At 42.0% G+C, this 15,255-nt stretch overlaps 1 protein-coding gene and 1 long non-coding RNA gene across 2 annotated transcripts in view; one reads left to right on the forward strand and one right to left on the reverse strand.

Moving 5' to 3' along the window:
* Positions 1-15,255, forward strand: part of LOC138604899 (histone H2AX-like) — a 135,711-nt gene that overhangs the window by 41,553 nt on the left and 78,903 nt on the right. The window lies entirely within an intron of this gene.
* LOC138604937 (uncharacterized) lies at positions 8,254-14,806 on the reverse strand. Its single transcript, XR_011309305.1, has 3 exons — positions 14,767-14,806; positions 8,649-8,680; positions 8,254-8,351 (listed from the first exon to the last, which is right to left on the reverse strand). It is a non-coding gene; the product is annotated as an uncharacterized lncRNA (long non-coding RNA).

The following is a 15,255-nucleotide window of genomic DNA, read 5'->3' on the forward strand; positions in this document are numbered from 1 at the left end:
TTTGGCTTTTGAATGCAAGTGGATCAGTTTGCAGTGTGGTGGGTGTACGTATATGAGGACGTTTGAAGTCCAATCCTTATTTGTCTGAGAGTAATAAAACTTTCTTAAGTCAGTCAATGCTGTTTCTGTCAAGTCAAGTCAGTTTTTTTTCCCATGAGTCATGTCATACATGGGTCAGGAGATCTCCACAAAATCAAAAGTCCATGGACGGCAATAGCCTGCTATGCCTAAAAAGAAAAGGTAACACACTGATCACGCAACAAACTGCAGCAACAACACTGTGTCAGCTTGATGATACTCTTGTGTAGGGAAAACACACCAAGAGGTCATCAACATACTGAACAAGTGTGCTGCCACACAATGGCTTTCAATATACAACACCTAGCATTGAATGTGGACGCAAACCAGAACTGTGAGTCAGGACCAACAGGAATGCTAAATATGCATTTGCCAAATCAATCACAGAAAACCACATGTGTTTGCTAACACCTGTGAAAGACAAGGATGTGAATTAGGGCATTCCACAATGGCACATTGATAAGCTACTTATAAACATGTTTATAAGTGTCACTGATGCTTGTGTGTGTGTATTCTGCTCAATGCTCTGACCTGCCTCCACTGTCTCCTATGGCTGTGTCAACAGCAATCCTGGGAGTGAACAACAAGTCCAATCATGTGACATGTGGCCAAAACCTTTACATCTGTACCACCTCAGCTTGCAGCCATACTTTCCTTGAAGTCTTTGATGTGGACCCCATCTCCTTCTGTCTCTCAGCATGCAGGACGTGTGTCCTAACAGTTGCTGCCATGGACTGTCCACCAACACTTCTGGATCCCAGTGGCTGTGTGCTTCTCCTCCTGTTGGCCTTGGCTTGAGATTTAGACACATCATCATGAGCAGTTGTTTGCACAGTCCCTTTGTCCCTTAGCTCCGCAACCAATAATCAAACAATCAAATGAAGTTTGGACAGGTCAGGTCATACTGTTGCCCCTTCCCCCTCCTGCTCAGGCTCATCATGAGTCTGATCAGCTGTTGGGGGATGTGTCTCGTTACCAGGAGGCCTGCAGGAATGGAAACAGCATATGGAGGCAGGAGAGCCCTATCTCTTACCCTACATTTGCTTTTCTCGCTCTGTTTTCTACATACCCTTTCATCTTCCATCTTTTGCTTTACCATCACACCAGCTACTGACTTAGCTTCCCTTATTTCTGCCCACTTTTGGAAACCTTGCCAATCCATCTGTTTCTTCCCCACTTTCTTTCCCTGTTCTCTTTCTTCTAAACATGCTCTACATCTTCTTTAACAATCATTACTCAATGTGCCTATTAAAGGAAAAAACCCTGTGTTATATAGTGCCAGAGTGAAACATCCTCAACCACATTTTTCCCCATTTGTCTACAATCAATTTAACAGGACCTGAAAGAAGGTCAGGTAACTGACTCAGTAGGACAGATATGCTTGCACATCCAATGGGCTTATCATCCATACAAGTATGGTTGGATCTTATCAAGCATACACTACCTTTGGGTAACTTATTCAGCCAGGTGGTTTGTACGACACATTCGTTCCGAGCAACGCACCCCTGTAGTACACATGAATATGTACTAGACACTGAATGAACAACCACAAAGTTTATTCTTTATATATTTCTTTGATTTTTCAATCTTACGCCCATTTTATCGCATGTGCTATACCCTTATAATGTGTTAAATTACTGTAATATCATTATGTTTCAACCAAACATATTTAACTTCTGTGAGGATTATCTAAAACTCCTCCACCCTTTTACCCTTTTTTTTGCTTTTCTTGATTCCCCTTGTCAGTTCTAACAACCTTTTTTCCGGAATTACATAGAACTGGTCTACAATAAGCATAAACATGATCTGTCATTGCGATGTTGCAACTCTCTCTCTCTATGGCTTTGAAAGTACCGTCAGTCAGTCAGACACATACAGACTCATGTGTAGGGCTGACCCCGGTGGTCAGCCAAAAATACACAGATGCATTTTGTGATGGTGACATTGTCTACACAGCTTTTTATATAGCTGTAGCTGAGCTTCAGGACTCCTGCGGTTTCTGCACTCCCTTAACAAAAAAAAGGTCTGTGTTTTTTGATGATAATAAAGAAAATGTTGACACTATCAGGAAGTAGGGGCCTTTATGTTTCTCAATGAGCAACATTTCTCTCTTGATTTGAATGTACAGTAAAACAATCTCGGTAACAGTATCTTATGATTTAAAGAAAAGGTATTTCATAGATAATTTAACTTAAAAAAAAAAAAAAAAAAAGAGGAGAGCAGAGCAAGAAAGTTTCAAATAAATGATGCAGATTGCATAAATGTGAAATAACAAAGCCCTAGATAAATTAAGAGAAACCAGAAGAACATGAATGTTGGATAATATAATCTTAAAGTTTAAAAACCTCACATGGTATTTTTATTATTTCCATCGTCAAGAACGATCTTTCATGTCCAGAATAAATGTTTGCTTTCATAGTTTATTTCTCAAAGGCTGCATCTGAACACAGTAATTCATGATCATTTAAAGACAAACAAACACAAAGTAGAAAAAAGGGAATCCTGCATCAAAGCTTTTCATGGTAACAGTCTCTCTATTTTGGTACCTTTTGGAAAGTAAGAACTCCTTCATGATGAGTTACCACAGCAGACGGATATGGTTCTATTTAGAAATTGGAGGCACCTGCAGTGTCTGAACTTTTGTTGTCTGTCCATACCTGAGCATGTCAGGTCTCCAGTGTGGATCCTCCAGTCCAGCAGACAGCAGCTTCACTCCTTGTTCTCCAGGATGATTGTAGCTCAGGTCAAGATCTCTCAGATGGGAGGGCTTGGAGTTCAGAGCTGAGACCAGAGACGCACAGCCTTCCTCTGTGATCAGACAGCCTGACAGACTGGAGATAAAATCATGTCATTAAAATTTTTTTTTACTGATTTTGAAAGAAAAGAATATCAACTGTGGTTCAATCAGCCTCATACTGACCTGAGAGTTTCCAGCAGACAATGTTCACTCTGCAGTCCAGCAGACAGCAGCTTCACTCCTGAATCCTGCAGGTCGTTGTTACTCAGGTCCAGCTCTCTCAGACTAGAGGACTGGGAGCTAAGGACTGAGGACAGAGCTTCACAGCTTCTCTCTGACAGATTACAGCCACTCAGCCTGAAGAAGAATCAACAGAGAGCAATCACAAACAATGTTGAATGTTTAATGAAAACCTTCATTGAACTTGTTTAGTTAGGCATGTACACACAGAGCTTTGTTGGAGGCCTTGACCACTGGCAGCAGCCTCAGAAGAGCCTCCTCTGAAGCAGAATATTTCTTCAGGTCAAACACGTCCAGATCTTTTTCTGATGACAGTAAGATGAAGACCAGAGCTGACCACTGAGCAGGAGACAGTTTATCTGTGGAGAGACATCCTGATCTCAGGGACTGTTGGATCTGCTCCACTAGAGAACGATCATTCAGTTCATTCAGACAGTGGAACAGATTGATGCTTTTCTCTGTGGAGAGATTCTCACTGATCTTTGTCTTGATGTACTGGACTGTTGTTTGATTGGTCTGTGAGGTACTTCCTGTGTGTGTCAGCAGACCTCTCATGAGAGTCTGATTGTTCTGCAGTAAAAGACCCAGGAGGAAGCGGAGGAACAAGTCCAGGTGTCCATTTGGACTCTGTAAGGCCTTATCCACAGCACTCTGGGAGAAGTGTGTCTCTGCAGAGTCATGATGAATTATTTGTTCTTCTGACATCAGGTTGACACCAGAGTTGATGAACGTCAGATGGATATGAAGAGCAGCCAGAAACTCCTGAACGCTCAGATGGACGAAGCAGAACACCTTGTCCTGGTACAGTCCTCTCTCCTCTTTAAAGATCTGTGTGAACACTCCTGAGTACACTGAGGCTGCTCTGATATCGATGCCACACTCTGTCAGGTCTGACTCATAGAAGATCAGGTTTCCTTTCTGCAGCTGCTCAAAAGCCAGTTTTCCCAGAGACTCAATCATCTTCCTGCTCTCTGGACTCCAGTGTTGACCTGTCTCTCCTCCTCCTCCATATTTGATGTTCTTCAGTTTGGACTGAACCACCAGGAAGTGGATGTACATCTCAGTCAGGGTCTTGGGCAGCTCTCCTCCCCCTCTGGTCTTCAACACATCCTCCAGAACTGTCGCAGTGATCCAGCAGAAGACTGGGATGTGGCACATGATGTGGAGGCTTCGTGATGTCTTGATGTGGGAGAGGATTCTGCTGGCCTGCTCCTCATCTCTGAATCTCTTCCTGAAGTACTCCTCCTTCTGAGGGTCAGTGAACCCTCTGACCTCTGTCACCATGTCGACACACTCAGGAGGGATCTGATTGGCTGCTGCAGGTCGTGTGGTTATCCAGAGGTGAGCAGAGGGAAGCAGGTTCTTTCTGATGAGGTTTGTCAGCAGCACATCCACTGAGCTGGACTCTGTGACATCAGTCAGGATGTCATTGTTGTGGAAGTCCAGAGGAAGTCGACACTCATCCAGACCGTCAAAGATGAACACAACCTGGAACTCTTCAAACCTGCAGATTCCTGCTTCTTTGGTTTCAGTGAAGAAGTGATGAACAAGTTCCACCAAGCTGAACTTTTTCTCTTTCAGCACATTCAGCTCTCTGAAGGTGAATGGAAATGTGAACTGTATGTCCTGGTTGGCTTTGTCTTCAGCCCAGTCCAGAGTGAACTTCTGTGTTAAGACAGTTTTCCCAATGCCAGCCACTCCCTTTGTCATCACTGTTCTGATTGGTCGATCTCTTCCAGGTGAGGCTTTAAAGATGTCTTCTTGTCTGATGGTTGTTTCTAGTCTGTCTGGTTTCCTGGATGCTGATTCAATCTGTCTGACCTCATGTTCATCATTGACCTCTCCAGTCCCTCCCTCTGTGATGTAGAGCTCTGTGTAGATCTGATTCAGAAGGGTTGGGTTTCCTGCTTTAGCAATCCCCTCAAACACACACTGGAACTTCTCCTTCAGGTTAGACTTGAGCTCACGCTGACAAACTGCAGGAAAAGTTCCTGAAAGAACAAACAAGAAATGTAATTAATAAGTTGAAGCTATAATCAATCTGATGATTTTAAACTTAAACACATCAGGGTGGTGTTTATTTCCCTCCTCTCTGAAATCTATTCAGCACATCAGGTGTGAACAGTTTCTCACAGTTCATAGATCTGATAAAATGTGTGCATCATATTAACAGCAGAGTTTTAAATGTGACCCTCTCCCATGTTGCCTCCATTTCCTCTTTCCATCATGTTAAATGTGTTAAAATCCTCTTACTGCTCTGCAGACAGTCAGCCAGCTCCTCCTGCTTCATTCTCCTCAGGAAGTGCAGTGTGATCTTCACAAATGCCTCTCTGCTGCTCCTCCTCTGCTCCTCCTCCTCACTGTCCAACACCTCCTCATCCTCCCTCTGACTCTCTAAGCATTCTGGGTAATCTGGACTCAGACCCCTCTTGATCTTCTTCAGCTCGTTCTTCACAAAACTGACAATGTTCTCCTCCAGCAGCTGGAACAGAACAAGAAGTGAACTTTGACTTGTAGAAGTCAACATCAGATCATCAGTGACAGACAGAAAGCCTGCTGGTCTGCAGAGTGCAGCATGGAGACTGGATCACAATGGTAGTTCAATATTTAGTCTGTGGATGGTCCTGTCTCCTAGAAATGAAGTTGATATAAAATGAGATTCATGTTGGAGAAATATCCTGGTCTGGTTTCACACAGAAAAGATCTGCAGTGACTTTGGACACGACGTGTTTATTAGAATGAAGCTGAAACCACAAACTGTCATTAACATGAACCAAAGTGTTTCTGTTGTTTCAAACACAAACTGGACTCAGTCTGTGAACTCTGCTCTCTGCTGCCAAAGTCTGTGTGAGACCACCATCCACCACGACCTCTGACCTCTGACCTCTGACTCTGTGCTGCTCAGCAATGTAACGCTTCATTCAGTCAATAAAACACTGACTGTGAACATCATTCAGACAGAGATGATGTTTGCAGTGTAATCAGGAAACAATTCAGTAACATAAAAATGTCATTTGAAGTCAACTTTGATTCTCAGTAGTAGCTGTGTTTGTTCATTTACACACCATAAATATGGAGTCCAGCTGTGTTTGATGCTGCTGGGCAGACTGACCAATGGGAACCTCTGATCTCTGCTGCTGAACTCTGTGGAACAAATATAATATAATATACTGTATATAATATAAAGACACAGTGTTACATGTGATAGATTCTATCAAGTGGATCCTGTTAGATCCTCCTACAAACACAGGACACACATGAAGGTACATGCTCAGTACAGTTATTGATGTGTAAAATAGTTTCCTGCTGTTGGATCCTGATAGAAACACAAACACTGATAAATGTTCAGGTTCAGACATAAAACACTGCTGACATGTTGCATTTTAAAGGGTTTTTTTAAACATATTTTTTAAAAGTTTTCTTTTAAGAACAATTGAAAGAAAATGATCAAACAGACATACATACAAAGTAGAGATGAGAACAAAAAGAAATAAACCTAAATATACTAAAAGGGTATGTGGTGTCTCTCCCCACCACTGTTGCTTCACCACCAGCAGAGGCCACCAGAGAGCAGGGCGGAGCCGGCACCAGCTGGGCACGATTTGTAATCAGACTTACCTACACTGACAGCTCACCCAAACCTGGAGGTGGCCCAGCTGAAGACAATTAGTGATAAGAGGCTGCTGGGAGAAGAGGAGAGGAGGAACAGACAGAAGCAGAGAAGCAGGGGAACTGAAAGGACTGGAAGAAAGTAAGGAGAAGAAACCCTGAAAGTGAAATGCTGTTGATCCTTCTCTTGTCATCTCCCCATCTCTACAGGAGGACCACCGCCCGACAAAGACAGGAAAGTGACTACCCCGATTAGGGAAGAACCTTAGTTTGTTTGCTCCCCTGCCCTTTTCCCTTGGATTAATAAACGCCTGTGACTTTTTTTGTTAAACAAACCCTGTGTGCCAGTCTGGTTTCTCCTCCATTGCTACAGGGTAGTTACACAAAAAAAGGAATTCAGACTTATTTCTACATGAAGGGTTTCAAAGACAGATGGATTAAGGGTGATATATCGATGTGACTTATCTCTTGTGAGAATGCATTTAGCTGGGTGGGGAGTTAAGCTTAACTTTAATATAGTCTACAAATGGTTTCCATGTTTTCAAAAAGTTATCAGAGGAGCACATGCAAAGTAAATCTAAAAAAACGCTTTGCACATCTGTTTCAAAACAGGTGTGTAGGAGAGGAACAGGTCAAACAAAAACAGTGTAAACTCCCACAGACTGTCTAACTTGCAGAAATTATATTTATTTGCAACGTTTCAGTACTAGACCTTCATCAGGCAAACAATTTGTCAAAAAGGGCAGGACAACTTAAATCGGGAGTGGCTACAAGCCTGCAACCAGTCCAACTCATCCTATCAGGTCAGAGTCGGTCAACACAAAAATTGAATAATAAATCCATTGCTGAGTTTAAAGACAGCAAAGAGTCATCTAAACGAAACAGAAAAAATGTCTCCTATTTTTTATATGCATACATTCAAAGTAAAGGGACATTTTGGGTCCTCGAGGTAAACATACACCTGATTATAAATGTGCATTTTCTATATGTAACCATGACGATGGTCGAAAAAGTGTGTAAATAACTGAAAATAAACGGGAGCTCTTGGGACTTACGACTGCATCATATCAAGGCATGTTTTAAATTCTTACCTTTGACAATCAGAGTTATTTACATCTTTGAAATAAATAGGTCGCCCCATAGACCGGTCACTCTTGAAGGACACACAGCTGGGCTCAGGTCCAGGAGAATCTGGTCTCTCATGTTCGATACTGAAAGAATCACAAACTCTGATGAACGTTCATAAACACTGAAAATCTTCCAGAATTATTGTTGCTGAAATGTATTAAAGTTTTAATGCTGATAATAAAAAAACTGAGATAAATTATTACTTCTCATCCTTAGTCTGCTGGCCATCTTTGAAATAAATAGGTCGACCCATAGACCGGTCACTCTTCAGTGACACACAGCTGGGCCCAGGTCCAGGTTCAGGTCCAGGTCCAGCAGAGTCTGGTCTGAGCTGCTGCTCTGGCCTTCAACACAACACACACAGAGCTGTGAGTGTGAATAATGATGGTGGAGCGATTTGAGTGCTGAGCTCTGACATGGAGAAGAGTCATGGACAGTTAGAGATCCTCATCTCACCTCTGAGCTTTGGTCTGGCTGTCATGTTCCCCACACAGAGTGGTTTTAGAGGGAGGGGCTCCCTCCTCTCTGTCCTCACACTGACTCATAGCAGAGCCCCCACCTTCACACAAACACAACAACATGCTCATTCATTACAACCAGCTTTACATCACAGAGACACACACTGCTCTCTACCACAGTGTCATTCCTGATTCTACCACCAGATGGCACCAAAGGAAGAAATGATTCAAAGATTTCCACTGTGGATAAATGGAGAAGAATATATTCCTTTTTATACAGCTGTACTTTTTGTCCACTAGAGAGCTCATATGGATTCATTTATAGTTCACTTCTGTTCAAAGTGAGGACATGCAAAATCTTCCAGTTTAACATGTGGCAGGAGAAAGAAAATACTCACCAGGTGACTTCAGATCCACGTTCTACCTTCACCTGTAGAGGAAACACAAAGAGAGAAACTGCTGCTGATCATTTTTCAGAAGTTCTTCTTCAACAATCTGAGGATGCTGTCACACTCCAATAACTTGACATTAAATCAGTGTAACCTACAACCAGAGTCCAGGACAGTCCAGTCAGGACATGAATGAATAAACTCAGAGGGACACAGGATAATATCTGATTTCACTGCAGTTCATACTTAATTACATCTTTCTCTTGTCTCATTTGTTCTAAAAGGAACAAAACACATCTGGAGATTTTATATAAAAAAGAAACACGGTCATAAAAACAAACTGTCCCATCATCAAAATCATTTTCTGTCAGCTTTAACTCAACACAAAATCACTAAACAAAGATAAAGTAGGTGTGGTGGAGTTATTAAATGAAGGATGAACATGTTTTCTAACCTTTGATAAAAACATATTTGAAAGATCTTTACAAACTCAGCTAAGAGCCTGTTGACTGACCGTTTGATAACAGACTGAAGTTATTCATCTACTACCTGTTTGTTTCTATGTCTCAAATGAAACACTTAGCTGAAAGGTCAGAGGTCAGATGGTCAGGTTTAAACTCACTGTTAACTTTTACATATTTGTATCCAGGACCACCATATTTCTTCATCTGAGCCAAGAGCTGAAAGTGCCTAAAATATTTTATATATTTGTGCAGTGTCATAATCAAAATGTTTAAAAAGACTTTAATCTATTGATACATATATTACATGTTCAGTTACATGTAAAGTTTTTTGCTAGCGGTCAGTAAAATGGGTAACGCTTCATAATACGGCCCGCAACTTACCGTGTAGTCCCATGTATCAGTGCTTAAATGTAGGTATGGTGGAACAAGGGAGTAACAGTTAGGAATGTTAGAGGCAAAGAGAAAAAGGTTATACTGTAAGTATTCTGTCAGTACTACACTGTAAGAAAGGATACCCTATATCTACTCAATATGGCAACAGATTGCAAACAATATTATTATTTTATTTATTCCTAATTATTTATTATTGTACCTACACTTTAAGTACCCTTAACATCATGTTATATTTTATCCTCCTTACTCTTACTCTGTAATTACCCAGTAATAGACAGGAAATAAAGGAGCGCAGTAAACACTGTCAAACATTACAGGGCCTATGCCCATTGTTATAATAACAGACCCAAGACTAGATGATTGGCACCTGGCACTCCCACCACAACAGGGCCCCAAGTCGCTAACTAGACTCTTCTCCTCAGTAGTCTCCCGGTGGTGGAACGAGCTACCAAACTCCACTCGGTCCGCAGAGTCCCTTTCACCTTCAAGAAGAAGCTAAAGACCCAGCTCTTTATGAACACCTCTGACCTTAAAGGATAACTTGGGGATTTTTCAACCTAGACCCTATTTTCCCATGTGTTTGTGTGTAAGTGACGAGTGGAGACAACAACATTGAATCGATCAAGTATTCAGGGAGGGAGCACCGGCCGGCAGCCGTGAAATGAGATACAAAGTAACTAAACGGGGCACCGGGCATACGCCAACACACAGCCACTAAAAGCGCTTGTTTTTGCTACTGACAGGCTCAGATCGTTATAATAAGTGTCTGACAACATTTTGTGTTTGTTGTGTTGGAGTACAGAAAGCGTCTTCTCGTCTGACTGCTGACTAGGATTTTCACGATGATGATTATGACTACACTGATCTTGTTGATGTTGCTGATCATTATTATAAAAAAAACCATTGTAACATTGTAACATTGTAACCCGTGAGTACCAAGTACTTATAGAATAATGAGTATAAATAATTTCTCATCTCTTTAAATTACACTGTAGGTACCCAGTACTGACAAAACACTTACAGTATAACCTTTTTCTCTTTGCCTCTAACATTCCTAACTGTTACTCTCTTGTTCCACCATAACTATGTGTAAGCACTGATACATGCGACGATATTACATTACAGGTCACAGATACTTACTTTAGATTACGGCCCACAACTTACAGCATCATTACTGCAGAGTTATGTTGTAATCTTTCGTACTAACGGTGCACCAGTAGCTTACAGTACGTACCAATACATGTGGGTAGGTACTGGGGAACAAACTGTGAAGTTATGGAATAAGGGTGTAAAGGACCTCAATACACAGTGCAGTATGTGTTTAATTCATGTGTTCATAATATGTAATTCATGGTTTTATTTTGATATTTGTGATTTTATTTTGGTATATTTCCTGTTATACCGGAAGTGAAGTGAAGCGGCGCAGTAGTGTAAACATAGACAAGGAGACAAGGAGAAAACGGGAGAGATAAAGTGATACACAAGTAAGACAAACCGATGAAAGTGTAAAGATAAATGAAACAGTATTAAGGACGAACGGGGAGAGAAAGGAAGGAGTTTAGCGCCAGTCGAGAGGGCAACAAGGTAACCATTTCATTTGTAATTGGTAAATTTGAGTTTAAAATGGTATCTTCCTGGTGCTAACAGTAATGTATTGTCTTCCTTTCTGCTTGTTTAATTTCTGTTTTAGCTCTTACGTTGGTCCAGGTATGTTGTTAAGAAGATTATCGCAAATAAACAGCATTAGACCATCAGTCCAGGCTTGCTTAATTCGGCTGGGAGCTACAAAGCGGGTAACAGCTCTGGATCTTATACTGTAGAGAAGAACTTATACTGTAGTTATTTAGCATTAGTTATTCTAGCTACCTATTCTATTATGATGAATAGCCTAATTACTATGTATGACCCAATGAGCAATAATCTGGACCTTTGGGAGGAACTGATACTGTAGTTATTATTTAACTACTGGGTACATTCTGTCGTGGACGATGGAGTGATGACTTCTGCATCACTTAATAAATCTGATGTGATTTTATTTCAAAATGTCCTTATTAGTGACAAAAAGGCAAACTACACTGTTCCTATTCCAAACTGAAAACCATTTGTACATTGTAAGTTAAATGTGCTCTAAGGTGCATCAAATATCAAAGTCAGTATATATTATGGTTATGGATGAATAAGAAGTTATTTAGCTGATAAAACATTTAACTGGATGATAATCAGTGTTTTTAAGGGTGTAAAGACTTTTCAAACACAGTCGGAGGTGAAGTCCCCCAAAAGGATAAAGGAACAATGCTCTATGGTCAGACTGTACCCTGTTATAGTCATAGAAAAGGTACTGTACCCAGTAGTTCCAAAGTAACTACAGTGTTAGTTCTTTGTAAGGTTACTCCCCTGCTCCATAACGTCACATCTTGTTCCCCAGTACCTACATATATGTGTTGGTATACTGTACCGGTACTGTACTTACTGTACTGGTCCACCATTAGTACAAAAGATTACACCGTAACTCCCGAGAAATGACGCTGTGCATTGTGGGCTGTAATCTAAAGCATCACTGTAATATCTCTAATTAGCTGCCTGCTCTCTCCCTCTCCCCACACAGCAGCAGACTAACCTACAAAAGTGTTTCCCAAACCTCTGTTGGAGCATGCGCCCCTCGTCCAGCATGTTGTCCATCCAGCCCTGCTTTACCACAGCTGTCTCAAATCAGTGCAGCTCTGAGCTCAGCACACCAGGTTAGCTAAGGCTGTTTCTCAGGTGGAGCAGGGTTGGATGGGATGAAACACATTTCGGTCAGGGGGTAGGCTGCTCCAGGAGCGCTTCGGGAAACACTGACCCAGAAGAACAGTAGAGGGAGTCAGCAGGCAGAGTTGGCAGCAAAGTTATCAGACTCTTCATTTCTATTGCAGACAAGAAACAAAAACAAAACGCAAAGTAGCCGACTTTATTGTGGGAATCAAAATGTTAGCCTAAAGTAAGGGATAGTTGGACAGTGAAGATTCTTAGTGCAAATTGTATTATTGATTCAAGGTTTTACTGGTAATGATCTTTTGGCAACATCAGAGAGCTGACAGAGCCGGCTCCCTGAAAAGAGCCAAAGTGGCCGTTACTAGCCTCTGATATGTTGTGTTCAATTCAGCTAACATCAGTCATGTTAGTCATTGGCCTCACCCTCGTGTGTAGAAGTGTGGTTCACTGCATGTAGTGTGCATTTCCTGAAGTCTGACGTGACGTGCTCTTATCATGACGTGTGTTTTTGCGTCTCTTGGTGGTGGTGTGTGAAACAAAGAAGAAGTGTTGCCAATTCTGGCGCCCCCAGCGGTGGTTGCTCTCCTCAAGTAAACCTAGAATCCCTGTTTTCAGTGACGTGGTGTATTACTAAAGATTGTCATTTTACGTCATTCTTTGTGATTGGTTGTGATTCTGACACTTCTCACACCTCTTATGGGTTTCTGACAGCCTTTCTGCCGGCCTACACACAGACGCAAAATTATTACATTATCAAACGTCCTATCAGGAGAATACGAGTACAAGCAGGGAAGAGGCAGGAGGAGAGACAGCTGGAGCTGCAGAGAGTGAAGTGAGCAGAGAGAACAGTGAAAACATAACCCAAATGTAAATGACTGACGGTTTGAAAATGCTGTCATATTCCCCTGAAATGAAAATCAGTCTCAGCAGACAGTGACCGAAGCATTTATGTTCAAATGCTGATATCTTTGGCTCCAGGTAGACCTGCATTAAAACATCTTGATAGTTCATCTTCAAGGCATCTCTGTGCTCATCAACATTGTTGCTGTCACTACATTCAGGAGGAGGACAGCACAGCAGAGCAGGGAGAGTCCAGTGGGACAGGGCCAAGTGAGATGCAGGGAATGGAAATATGACAGAAAGCTGGTAAGTGCAGGATAAGTGAAGTAGTCGAGGCTTCAGGCCCATTGTAGTTTAAGAAGTATGATCTCAGTTGCTCGGGTAAAAAAGCAGGACATTTGTTTTAAAATACAATTTTTATTGTGGGGAAGGACCCCACACCTCCCGCCACTGATGTATCTGTCCAAGTTTGCTCCCCATTCTGAAAGATAACCAGGCACCCATGGAGCTGTGGCCGGGTCAGTGTTCAATATTCATGTCTTTGTGTTGACTGTTGACTCGTTGCCCGCCCAGGTGTCACCCTGCCGTCTCACCAGGTGTGTGTTCATGTTTGTCTGGCTGCTGTTGAACTTTATCTCTTTTCTACAGAGAAAACAAACGGACAGACTTTTGTAAAGTTTCCAAATGACTTCATTCTGGATTTTAGATGTGGAGCTCTGTGAATCGCTCTGTGTTTACAGACATCCCAACACTAACGCTACTGTAATAAGAGGTCAAAGGTCAGCGTCAGAGTCTTGTGAGATCAAAGACGCTGAGCACAGTGTGCAGGATCAGCAGCAGCTCTTCAGTAAAACGATTTATAACTTTATAATGGGGCCATCGCCGGCTCGTCTTAACTTGTAACCCACCCAGAGCTCTGCGTACCGATGTAGTCGCATCTTTAACGTTAAAAAGTTGTTACTGATTCATATCAGAGAATCTTTACAGCCTTAGTGAATATATTTTAGTAGAAACTGTAATATATAAACCAGGGATGTTAATAATTAACCATTTAACCTTTAATACTATCAGTTAAACCTTTAAAGATAATAACTAAATAAAAATATATTAAGGACGACCAACTTTGCCTTCATGTTACACCTCAGTGTTTCCCACACAGACGGCTGCACTGCTGTATTTATGGCTGCACAAGTAAATTCTAACATATTTCAACCTTTTTAAATGTGTACCCATAAAACACATCAGAGATCGATTAAGTAGTTAACTATCTCCCCTCACTTCTTCCTGTCACCAGCAGAGAGAAACAGAAGGAGGGGCCTGAAGCACCGTGTGTATGAAGAGAGGAGAGGGGCAGCAGGTGTGTGTTGTCACATATGACTGAAAATGGGATGTTGTCAGTTGTCTTACTTTGTGTCTGAGGGTCCAGGTTCATTACTGAAGTTTCCAGCTTCTTCTTTGGACCGCTCACTCTTCAGAGACAGACAGCTGGACACAGGAGATGCTGCTCTGTCCTCTTCTGCTCTGAAGTCAGTGTGAAAGGTCAAACAGAAACACTCACTCACACAGTATAATAACATACTAATCCAACTGTTCAGTTCAGCTCCTCTACAGTTCACAGGGAGAAAAGTGACTCTGAGACTTTAGAAGTGAAATCATAAAAATGTTGGATTAACACTCACCCTCCTTCAGCCTTCAGATTTCCTCTCCTGCTCTGAACTCTTGCCTCTAAACGGAGTCTGAACTGACTGACTAAACACCTGTCCCACAGGTTCTACCTGTTCTCATGAGGCTGGATCACATGGTCACATGTTGCTCCTCCCTCCTCCATTTACAGGAAATCAGCTGGCTGTGTCTCTGTGTGAGTGTGTGTGCTGTGTGAATAAAATAAAACGTGTGGTTCCTGGTTTGGATCCTTTTTGGACTCTTTGGTGTGACAGAGCATTTAGTGAGGGTTGAATCTCCTCTGTGGAAAACTCTCAGGTTTCTCCTCATCAGGCTCACCTCAGAGCTGCCTGCAGTGAGGAAGAGTTTCCTTTGAGCCACGGCAGAGGTCGCTACATCCACGGAGGGAGAAAGACTGGAGGGCGGATTCTGGAGAGACAGAAACAGAGAACAGAGAGAGAGATGGATAAAGATGACTCTGAGCGAGAAGAGAAACATGATGAACA

This window comes from Semicossyphus pulcher, unplaced genomic scaffold, assembly GCF_022749685.1.
Source record: "Semicossyphus pulcher isolate SPU_LCO1_2020_fin unplaced genomic scaffold, fSemPul1.0.p SCAF_27, whole genome shotgun sequence".
Classification (NCBI taxonomy): Eukaryota; Metazoa; Chordata; class Actinopteri; order Labriformes; family Labridae; genus Semicossyphus; species Semicossyphus pulcher.